Raw genomic sequence first — 10701 nt, forward strand, 5'->3', positions numbered from 1 at the left:
CAAACTATAAACGTAGCATATGATCGTGTCAGTTTATTGCTACTGTTTTCTGCATGTCAATGTACCTGTTCCTATGACCATAAGATCATGCAACTCCCGGACACCATAGGAATACCTTGTGTGTATCAAACGTCGCAACATAACTGGGTGACTATAAAGGTGCTCTACAGGTATCTCCGAAGGTGTCTGTTGGGTTGGCGTGAATCGAGACTGGGATTTGTCACTCCGTATGACAGAGAGGTATCTCGAGGCCCACTCATTAATACAACATCACAATAAGCCTTGCAAGCAATGTGACTAAGGAGTTAGCCACGAGATCTTGTATTACGGGACGAGTAAAGAGACTTGCCGATAACAAGATTGAACTAGGTATAGAGATAACACGATCAAATCTCGGGCAAGTAACTTACCGAAGGACAAAGGGAACAACATACGGGATTAACTGAATCCATTACATAGAGGTTCAACCGATAAATATCTTCATAGAATATGTAGGAGACAATATGGGAATCCAGGTTCCGCTATTGGTTATTGACCCTAGAGGTGTCTCGGTCATGTCTGCATAGTTCTCGAACCCGTAGGGTCTGCACACTTAAGGTTCAGTGACGTTTCGGTATAGTTGAGTTATAGGTATTGGTAATCGGAAGTTCTTCAGAGTCCCGGATGAGATCCCGGACGTCATGAGGAGCTCCAGAATGGTCCAGAGGTAAAGATTGATATATAGGAAGTCCTGTTTTGGTCATCGGAAAAGTTTCGGGCTCATCGGTAGTGTACCAGGAGTGTCGGGACGGTACCGTGGACCATCGGGAGGGGTGTCATGCCCCGAGGGGACTTATGGGATGTGGGAGGATACAAACCAGCCCCTAGTGGTCTAACATAATCTCCCACTAAGGCCCATGAGGTTTGAGAGGCAAAAAACCCAAAGGTGGAAAAGGTGGAAAGGGTTTCCAAGTGGAAGGGAGGAATCCTACTCCTAGTAGGATTGGAGTAGGACTCCTGCACCTCCAATTTCGGCCAAACCTTGAGGGTTTGAGGCTGTCTCCTCCCTCCCTCCCTCCTATATATACTAGAGGTATTGAGGGTTTTTGAGACACAGAAAAACAGCCACGTGCTACCCTCTCTCTAGATCTGTTTCTCCTCTAGTCTAGTTTTAGCGGTGCTTAGGCGAAGCTCTGCTGGAATAGTTTCACCACCACCACCACCACACCGCCGTGCTGGACAACTGATCTACCTCTCCGCCTCTCTTGCTGGATCAAGACGGTGAAGATCGTCATCGAGCTGTACGTGTACTGAACACGGAGGTGACGTCCGTTCGACACTAAATAGGGATGGATCGTGATGGGATCGCAGGACGGGCTGGGATTTGGATCGCAAAGATGTTCCACTACATCAACCGCGTTATATACTCTTCCGCTTAGCGATCTACAAGGGTACGTAGATGCACTCTCCCCTCTCGTAGATGATCATCACCATGGATAGGTATTGCGTGTGCGTAGGAAATTTTTTGTTTCCCATGCGACGTTCCCCAACAGTGGCATCATGAGCTAGGTTCATGCGTGGATTATATCTCGAGTAGAACACAAAAGATTTTGTGGGCGTTGATGTTCAATTTTCTGCCCTCCTTAGTCTTTTCTTGATTCGGCGGTATTGTTGTATTGAAGCGGCCCGGGCCAACTTTACTCGTATGCTTATGAGAGACCGGTTTCATCGACTGACATGCAACTTGTTGCATAAAGATGACTGGCGGGTGTCTGTTTCTTCAACTTTAGTTGAATCGTATTTGACCGAGGCGGTCCTTGGAAGAAGGTGAAATAGCAATTTGCATATCACCGTTGTGGCTTTGCGTAAGTAAGATGCGATCATACTAGATACCCATAGTAGCCACGTAAAACATGCAACAACAAATTAGAGGAAGTCTAACTTGTTTTTGCGGGGTATGCATGTGATGTGATATGGCCAAAGACATGATATGATATATTGTTGTATGAGATGATCATGTTGTAATATTTAAATATCGACTTGCACGTGGATGCTACGGCAACCGGCAGAAGCCATTGGGTTGTCTTTAAACTAACTTTTGTGCTTGCGGATGCTTTTACTATATTGCTAGGTTGTAGCTTTAGTAGTAATAGCATAGATAGCGCGACAACCTCGATGGCGGCACCTTGATGGAGATCATGGTGCGGCGCCAGTGACGATGGCGATCATGCCGGTGCTTTGGTCATGGAGATCAAGAAGCACAAGTTCATGGCCATATCATGTCACTTATGATTTGCATGTGATGTTACTCCTTTTATGCATCTTGTTTTGCTTAGGACGACGGTAGCATTATAAGGTTATACCCCAGTAAAATTTCAAGATAAAATTGTGTTCTCCCCAACTATGCACCGATGCGACACTTCATCGTTTCGAGACACCACATGATGATCGGATGTGATAGACTCAACATTCACATACAACGGGTGCAAAAGAGTTGCACACGCGGAACACTCGGGTTAAACTTGACGAGCCTAGCATGTACAGACATGGCCTCGGAACACATGAGATCGAAAGGTCAAGCATGAACCATATAGTTGATATGATCAACATAGATATGTTCACCAGTGAAACTATACTCAACTCACTTGATGATCGGATTTGAGTTTGTGGATTTGGATCATGCACCACTTGAATGACTAGAGGGATGTGTATTTGAGTGGGAGTTATTAGTAATATTATTAGCTAAACTCAATTATCATGAACATTGTCAAAAGGTCTTTGAAAATAATGTTGTAGCTTGCGTTGTAGCTCTACTAATTTTTATATGTTCCTAGAGAACATTTAGTTGAAAGATGATAGTAGCAATTATGCGGACTAGTTCCGTAGACTGAGGATTGTCCTCATTGCTGCGTAGATGGCTTATGTCCTCAATGCACCACTCGGTGTGTTGAACCTCGAGAGTCGTGTGTGGATGTTGCGAACATCTGACATACACATTTTTGATGACTACATGGTAGTTCAGTGTGTAATGCTTAACGACTTAGAATTGAGGTGCCGGAGACGTTTTGGATGTCACGGAACATATGCGATGTTCCAGGAGATGAAATTGAAATTTCTTGCTAGTGCCCTTGTTGAGAGGTATGAGACCTCCGACAAGATTCTTTGTCTACAAAGGGAGAAAAACTCAATCATTGAGCATGTGCTCAGATTGTCTGAGTGCTACAATCACTTGAATCAAGTGGGAGTTAATCTTCCAGATGAGATAGTGATGGTTCTCCAAAGTCACTGCCACCAAGCTACTAGAACGTCATAGTGAACTATAACAAATCAGGGATATATATGATGATCCTTGATCTATTCGCGATGTTTAACACCGCGAAAGTAGAAATAAAAAAGGAGCATCAATTGTTGATGGTTAGTAAAACCACTAGTTTCAAGAAGGGCAAGGGCAAGAGGGGCTACTTCCTGAAATGGCAAACCAGTTGCTGCTGTAGTGAAGAGACCCAAGGTTGAACCCAAACCCGAGACTAAGTGCTTCTGTAATGAGGGGAACAGTCACTGAAGAGGAACTACCCTAGATACTTGGTAGATGAGAAGGCTGGCAAAGTCGACAGAAGTATATTGGATATACATGATATTGATGTGTACTTTACTAGTACTCCTACTAGCACGAGGGTATTAGATACCGGTTTGTTTGCTAAGTGTTAGTAACTCGAAATAAAAGCTACGAAATAAACAGGTACTAGCTAAAGGCGTTGTGACGATGTGTTGGAAGTGTTTCCAAGGTTGATGTGATCAACATCGCACGCTCCCTCTACCATCGGGATTAGTGTTTATTTGGTGTTCGTAATATTGATGCCAAAAGATACAAAGTAGTAATGATAGTACCACTTACTCGTGGCACTGCCGCTTGAGTCATGTTGGTATAAAGTGCATGAAGAAACTCCATGCTGATGGATCTTGGTACTCACTCATTTTTGAAACGTTTGAGACATGCAGACCATGCCTATTGGTATAAACGCATGAGAAAACTCTCAGGATGTAAGTGGTCAGCTCCTTGGACGTTGTGGGACTTGCTCATATTGGCCATTAGTGTTTATGTGGGATTACATGGTTGCCCAGTTAATTTTTATGTGGGACATGTGATGTCCATATACTACCGCATAAACTTTTATGAAGCTAGTCTCAAAATCAATTGTGTATAAAGTTAATTGCTGTCCGCAAAATCGACTGTACATGAATGCTCTGAATCTCTCTAGATACAACATTTCTCTACAACTTAGATTGTCTCAGATACTCTAAATTAAGGCACCAGGCTACTCTCAGCAACAACATATTTCTGCTCTAGTTCAAGCCAAACCACAGTGCACCTTGTGGTAAGCAACAGAATCATCACGCAGAGGGGAAGCACAATTGCAGAATAGGAAGGTGGAATAAAATTGCAGCCATCACCAACAACAATACAAGAGAAAGGCACCAACATCACCATCCACCTGCTACCTCGACACAATTTTTCTGCTCTAGTTCAAGCTACAACCAGCAGTTGTGTACCGTCACAAGTAAAACTTCAGACATTGAAGATGGGCCAGCTGTAGAGTGCAAAAGGACCGCACTAGATAGAAGTATGGAGAAGGACGTGCACCAGCAGCTAGTAGCAGGAGGCCGAGGCCATACCGGATGCAGCCGACAACGAGATGCTGGAGAGGAAGAGGCTGCTGCGACAGTGTCAGGGCCAGCGACCCTGAATGAGGAGCGCGGGGCGGTGCGCGCTCGCCTTCCTCGTGGAGATGGGTGTCTGCTCGCCTTGAGAGGATGCGAAGGCGGCCAACACAGACACAGCCTTGTCGCAGGAGGCCGGGAGGAGGTCATCGGGATTGAGCATCGCGGCGACCATGGAGACGACAGCGACATGGAGCCGAAAAATTTGGCGAGCGAATCCAGCGCCGGGGCGCAGGAGACAGACGAACCAAGTCGGAGGCGGCGGAGCAGGCTATAGGATCTGTCACCTTGGCCCTCGACGCTGGCTTGGCAGAAAAGCAGGCGCTCGCAGAGTGCAGCGTGGCACGATGCAGTGGAGATGGCGGCGAACTAGGGCATGGCGAAGTTGTGCTTGCGTGCTACGGTTGCGGTGAAAGTTGTGGACTGGCACTGGTTAGATGGGTTTTTTGGGCTACCCATATATGCCAGTTAATTTTTTTGGGTGTCCACAAAAGACACTTAAGATTTTTTGGTGGATGGCATATGTGGGACTAGTGGGTCCCAGCGTCATTTATATCCTTAAGAAACTCCATGCAGATGGATCGTTTGGACTCACTTGATTTGGAATCACTTGAGACATGAAAATCATACCACATGGGCAAGATAACTGAAGGTCTCCTTTTTTCAGTGAGATGGAACAAGAAAGTAACTTGTTGGCAGTAATACATTTTGATGTGTGCAGTCCAATGAGTGCTAAGGCACGCAGTGGATATCGTCATGTTCTTACTTCACCGACGATTTGAGTAGATACAGGAGTATTTGCTTGATGAATCACAAGTTTGAAATATTGAAAAGTTCAAAGCTATTTCATAGTGAAGATCGTCGTGACAAGAGGATAAAATGTCTACGATATGATCATAGAGATGAATATCTGTGTTGTGAGTTTGGTACATAGTTAGGACAATGTGGAAATTGTTTCGCGATTCATGCCACCTGGAGCACCACAGTGTGATGGTGTGTCCGAACGCATAGCCGCGCCCTATTGGATATAGCGCATAATATGATGTCTCTTATCAAAATACCACTATCGTTTTGGGTTATGCATTGGAGACAACAACATTCACTTTAATAGGGCACCACATAGTTCCGTTGAGATGACACCGTATGAACTATGGTTTGGAGAAACCTAAGCTATCGTTTCTTAAAAGTTTGGGACTACGATGCTTATGTCCAAAGGCTTTGGCCTGATAAGATCAAACCCAAAGCGGATAAATGAATCTTCATAAGATACCCAAAATAGTTGGGTATACCTCCTATCTCAGATCCGAAAGCAAAGTGTTTGTTTCTAGAAACGGGTCCTTTCTCGAGGAAAAGTTTCTATCGAAAGAATTGAGTGGGAGGATGGTGGAAACTTGATGAGGTTATTGAACCATCACTTCAACCAGTATGTAGCAGGGCACAGGAAGTTGTTCATGTGGCGCCTGCACCAATTGAAGTGGAAGCTGATGATAGTGATCATGTAGCTTCGGATCAAGTTACTGCAAACCTCGTAGGTTGACAAGGTCACATACTGCTCCAGAGTGGTACGATAACCCTGTCTTGGAGGTCATGTTGTTGAACAACAATGAACCTACGAGCTATAGAGAAGCGATGGTGGGCCCAGATTCCGACAAATAGCTGGAGGGCATGAAATCTAGAGAGGATCCATGTATGAAAACAAAGGGTGGACTTTGGAAGAACTACTTGATGGTCGTAAGACTGCTAAGTACAGATGGTGTTGGGGAACGTCGCATGGGAAACAAAAAATTTCCTACACGCACAAAGACCTATCATGGTGATGCCCATCTATGAGAGGAGATCTGGATCTACATACCCTTGTAGATCCCACAGTACGAAGCATTAAGAAATGTGGTTGACGTAGTGGAACGTCCTCACGTCCCTCGATCCGCCCCGCGAACCGTCCCACGAACCGTCCCGCGATCCGTACCACGATCCGCTCCGATCTAGTGTCGAACGGACGGCACCTCCGCGTTCAGCACACGTACAGGTCGACGATTATCTTGGCCTTCTTGATCCAGCAAGCAAGAAGGAGAAGTATATGAGTTATCCGGCAGCATGACGGTGCTCCGGTGGTGGTGAAGGATCTACTCCTGCACGTCTCCGCCCGAGCTCCGCAGAAATACGATCTAGAGGAAAAACCGTGGTGTTTGTGGTCGGGCTGCCGTGGCAAAAGTTGTCTCAAATCAGCCCTAAAACTCCACTATATATAGGAGGAGGGGAGGGGAGGCTTGCCTTGGGGTCCAAGACCCCAAGGGTGCGCCTGCCAAGGAGGTGGAGGAGTCCACCTCCAATCCTAGTCCAACTAGGATTGGAAGGTGGAGTCCTTCCCTTCCTTCCCACCTCTTTTTTTCTTTTCTCTTTGATTTTATTATCCCTTGCGCATAGGCATTATTGGGCTGTCCCACCAGCCCATCAAAGGCTGGTGTGCCACCCCTAGGGCCTATGGACTTCCCCGGGTGGGTTGGCCCCCTCCCGGTGAACATCCGGAACCCATTCGTCACTCCCGGTACATTCCCGGTAATGCCCGAAAACCTTCCGGCAATCAAATGAGGTCATCCTATATATCAATCTTCGTCTTCGGACCATTCGGGAAACCCTCATGACGTCCGTGATCTCATCCGGGACTCCGAACAACATTCGGTAACCACACAAATAACTCAACTATAATAAAACATCGTCAAACCTTAAGTGTGCTGACCCTGCGGGTTCGAGAACTATGCAGACATGCCATGAGGTACTCCTCGGTCAATATCCAATAGCGGGACCTGGATGCCCATATTGGATCCTACATATTCTTCGAATAACTTATCGGTTGAACCTCAGTGTCAAGGATTCAGGCAATCCCGTATGTCATTCCCTTTGTCATTCGGTATGTTACTTGCCCGAGATTCGATCGTCGGTATCCGCATACCTATTTCAATCTCGTTACCGGCAAGTCTCTTTTCTCGTTCCGTAATACAAGATCCCGTGACTTACACTAAGTCACATTGCTTGCAAGGCTTGTGTGTGATGTTGTATTACCGAGTGGGCCCCGAGATACCTCTCCGTCACACGGAGTGACAAATCCCAGTCTTGATCCATACTAACCCAACGGACACCTTTGGATATACCTGTAGAGCACCTTTATAGTCATCCAGTTACGTTGTGACGTTTGATACACACAAGGTATCCCTCCGGTGCTAGTGGGTTATATGACCTCATGGTCATAGGAACAAATACTTGACACACAGAAAACAATAGCAATAAAATGACACGAACAATATTATACGTTCATAGTTTGGGTCTAGTCCATCACATGATTCTCCTAATGAGGTGATCGAGTTATCAAGCAACAACACTTTGCACATAGTCAGAAAACCTTGACTATCCTTGATCAACTGGCTAGCCAACTAGAGGCTTGCTAGGGACATTGTTATGTCTATTTATCCACACATGTATCTATGTTTTCATTCAATACAATTATAGCATGGATAATAAACGATTATCTTTAAACAGGAAATATAATAATAATTATTTATCATTGCCTCTAGGGCATATTTCCAACAGTCTCCCACTTGCACTAGAGTCAATAACCTAGTCCTCACATCGCCATGCGATTTACATCATAATAAATCAAACACCCATACAATTCTGGGGTTGATCATGTTTTGCCCGTGGAAGAGGTTTAGTCAGCGGGTCTGCTACATTCAGATCTGTGTGCACTTTGCAAATATTCACGTCCTCTCACTCTACGTAGTCGTGGATGAGGTTGAAGTTGTCACATAACAAAGTTAATGGATCTAGTGCGCTCGGCACAACTCCAAGATCTGTCATGAACTGCTTCATACAGACACCCTCCTCTGCCGCCTCATAGGCAGCCATGTACTCCGCTTCACATGTAGAATCTTCTACGACGCTCTGCTTGGAACCGCTCCAGCTTACCGCACCCCCATTAAGAATAAATACATATCCATTTTGAGACTTAGAGTCATCCGGATCGGTGTCAAAACTTGCGTCGACGTAACCTTTTACGACGAGCTCCTTGTCACCTCCATACACGAGAAACATTTCCTTAGTCCTTTTCAGGTACTTCAGAATATTCTTGTCCGCCGTCCAGTGATCCACTCCTGGATTACTCTGAAACCTGCCTGGCATACTTATGGCCAAGCTGACGTCTGGTCTAGTGCACAACATTGCATACATGATAGATCCTACGACTGAAGCGTAGGGGACGGAACTCATTGTCTTTCTATCTTCCGCATTTGCTGGGCATTGAGTCTTACTCAATTTTATACCTTGTAACACTGGCAAGAACCCTTTCTTGGACTGATCCATTTTGAACTTCTTCAAAACTTTATCAAGGTATGTGCTTTGTGGAAGTCCTATCACACGTTTCGATCTATCCCTATAGATCTTAATGCCTAGAATGTAAGCAGCTTCTCCTAGGCCCTTCATAGAGAAACTTTTATTCAAGTAACATTTTATGCTCTCCAAAAGCTCCACGTTGTTTCCAATCAGCAATATGTCGTCCACATGTAATATTACAAACGCCATAGAGCTCTGCTACGACAACAAAAGTCCTTCCCCGGCAGTGGTGCCAGAGATCCTTCTGTCGTCTCTTGAGCTTGCGTTGCTTTTCCCTTGAAGAGAAAAGGGTGATGCAGCATAGGAGCAGTAAGTATTTCCCTCAGTTTGAGAACCAAGGTATCAATCTAGTAGGAGAATCTCGTCAAGTCCAGAGTACATGCGCAAACACAAAAGAGCTTGCACCCAACACTTTAAAGGGGTTGTCAATACCTTCAAGATTGTTTGCGAAGTGAGATCTGAAGGCGGAAAGTGCAACGAAGTAAAAAGTGTAAGGCTGAAAATATGGTGTGGAGTAGACCCGGGGGCCATAGTGTTCACTAGAGGCTTCTCTCAAAATAGCAAATATCACGGTGGGTGAACAAATTACTTTCGAGCAATTGATAGAACCGCGCAAAGTCATGACGATATCTAAGGCAATGGTTATACTTATAGGCATCACGTCCGAGACAAGTAGACCAATAATTTCTGCATACACTACTATTACTCCACACATCGACCGCTATCCAGCATGCATCTAGTGTATTGAGTTATGACGAACAGAGTAACGCCTTAAGCAAGATGACATGATGTAGAGGGATAATCTCAAACCAATGATGAAAACCCCATCTTTTTACCCTTTATGGCAACAACATGATGCGTGCCTTGCTACCCCTTCTGTCACTGGGTGAGGTCACCGCACGGTATGAACCCAAAACCAAGCACTTCTCCCATTGCAAGAATCATAGATCTAGTTGGCTAAACAAAACCCACAACTCGAAGAGAATTACAAGGATATGAAATCATGCATAAGAGAGATCAGGAGAAACTCAAATAAGATTCATAGATAATCTGATCATAAATCCACAATTCATTGGATCTCTACAAACACACCGCAAAACAAGATTACATCGAATAGATCTCCATGAAGATCATGGAGAACTTTGTATTGAAGATCCAAGAGAGAGAAGAAGCCATCTAGTTACTAGCTATGGACCCGTAGGTCTATGGTGAACTACTCACACATCATTGGAGAGGTCATGGTGTTGATGAACAAGCCCTCCATGTCCGAATCCCCCCTCCGGCAAGGCACCAGAACGTGCCCCAGATGGGATCTTGCGGAGACAGAAGCTTGCGGCGGCGGAAAAGTACTTTCGATGATCTCCTGATTTTTTATGGAATTTTTGGGAATATATAGGCGCAAAACCTAGGGCAGAGGAGGTCCACGGGGCCCACAAGCCAGGGGGTCGTGACCTCCCCCCTGGCCGCGGCTAGGGGGCTTGTGGGGCCCCTGGGGACCCCCTTCCTTGGCTCTCAGGTCTCCCGATCTTCTTCTGTTACAAAAAAAATCTTTTAGGGGATTTTATTCGTTTGGACTCCGTTTCAAATTCTCCTCTGAAAGGGGTAAAAGACATGGAAAAA

At 45.3% G+C, this 10701-nt stretch overlaps 1 pseudogene; it reads right to left on the minus strand.

Annotated features, from left to right (window-relative positions):
• Positions 1–4532: 4532 nt before the first annotated feature.
• Positions 4533–4873, minus strand: LOC123431398 (annotated as a pseudogene).
• Between the last annotated feature and the right edge of the window lie 5828 nt (positions 4874–10701).

Source organism: Hordeum vulgare, chromosome 2H (assembly GCF_904849725.1).
Source record: "Hordeum vulgare subsp. vulgare chromosome 2H, MorexV3_pseudomolecules_assembly, whole genome shotgun sequence".
NCBI classification, from domain to species: domain Eukaryota; kingdom Viridiplantae; phylum Streptophyta; class Magnoliopsida; order Poales; family Poaceae; genus Hordeum; species Hordeum vulgare.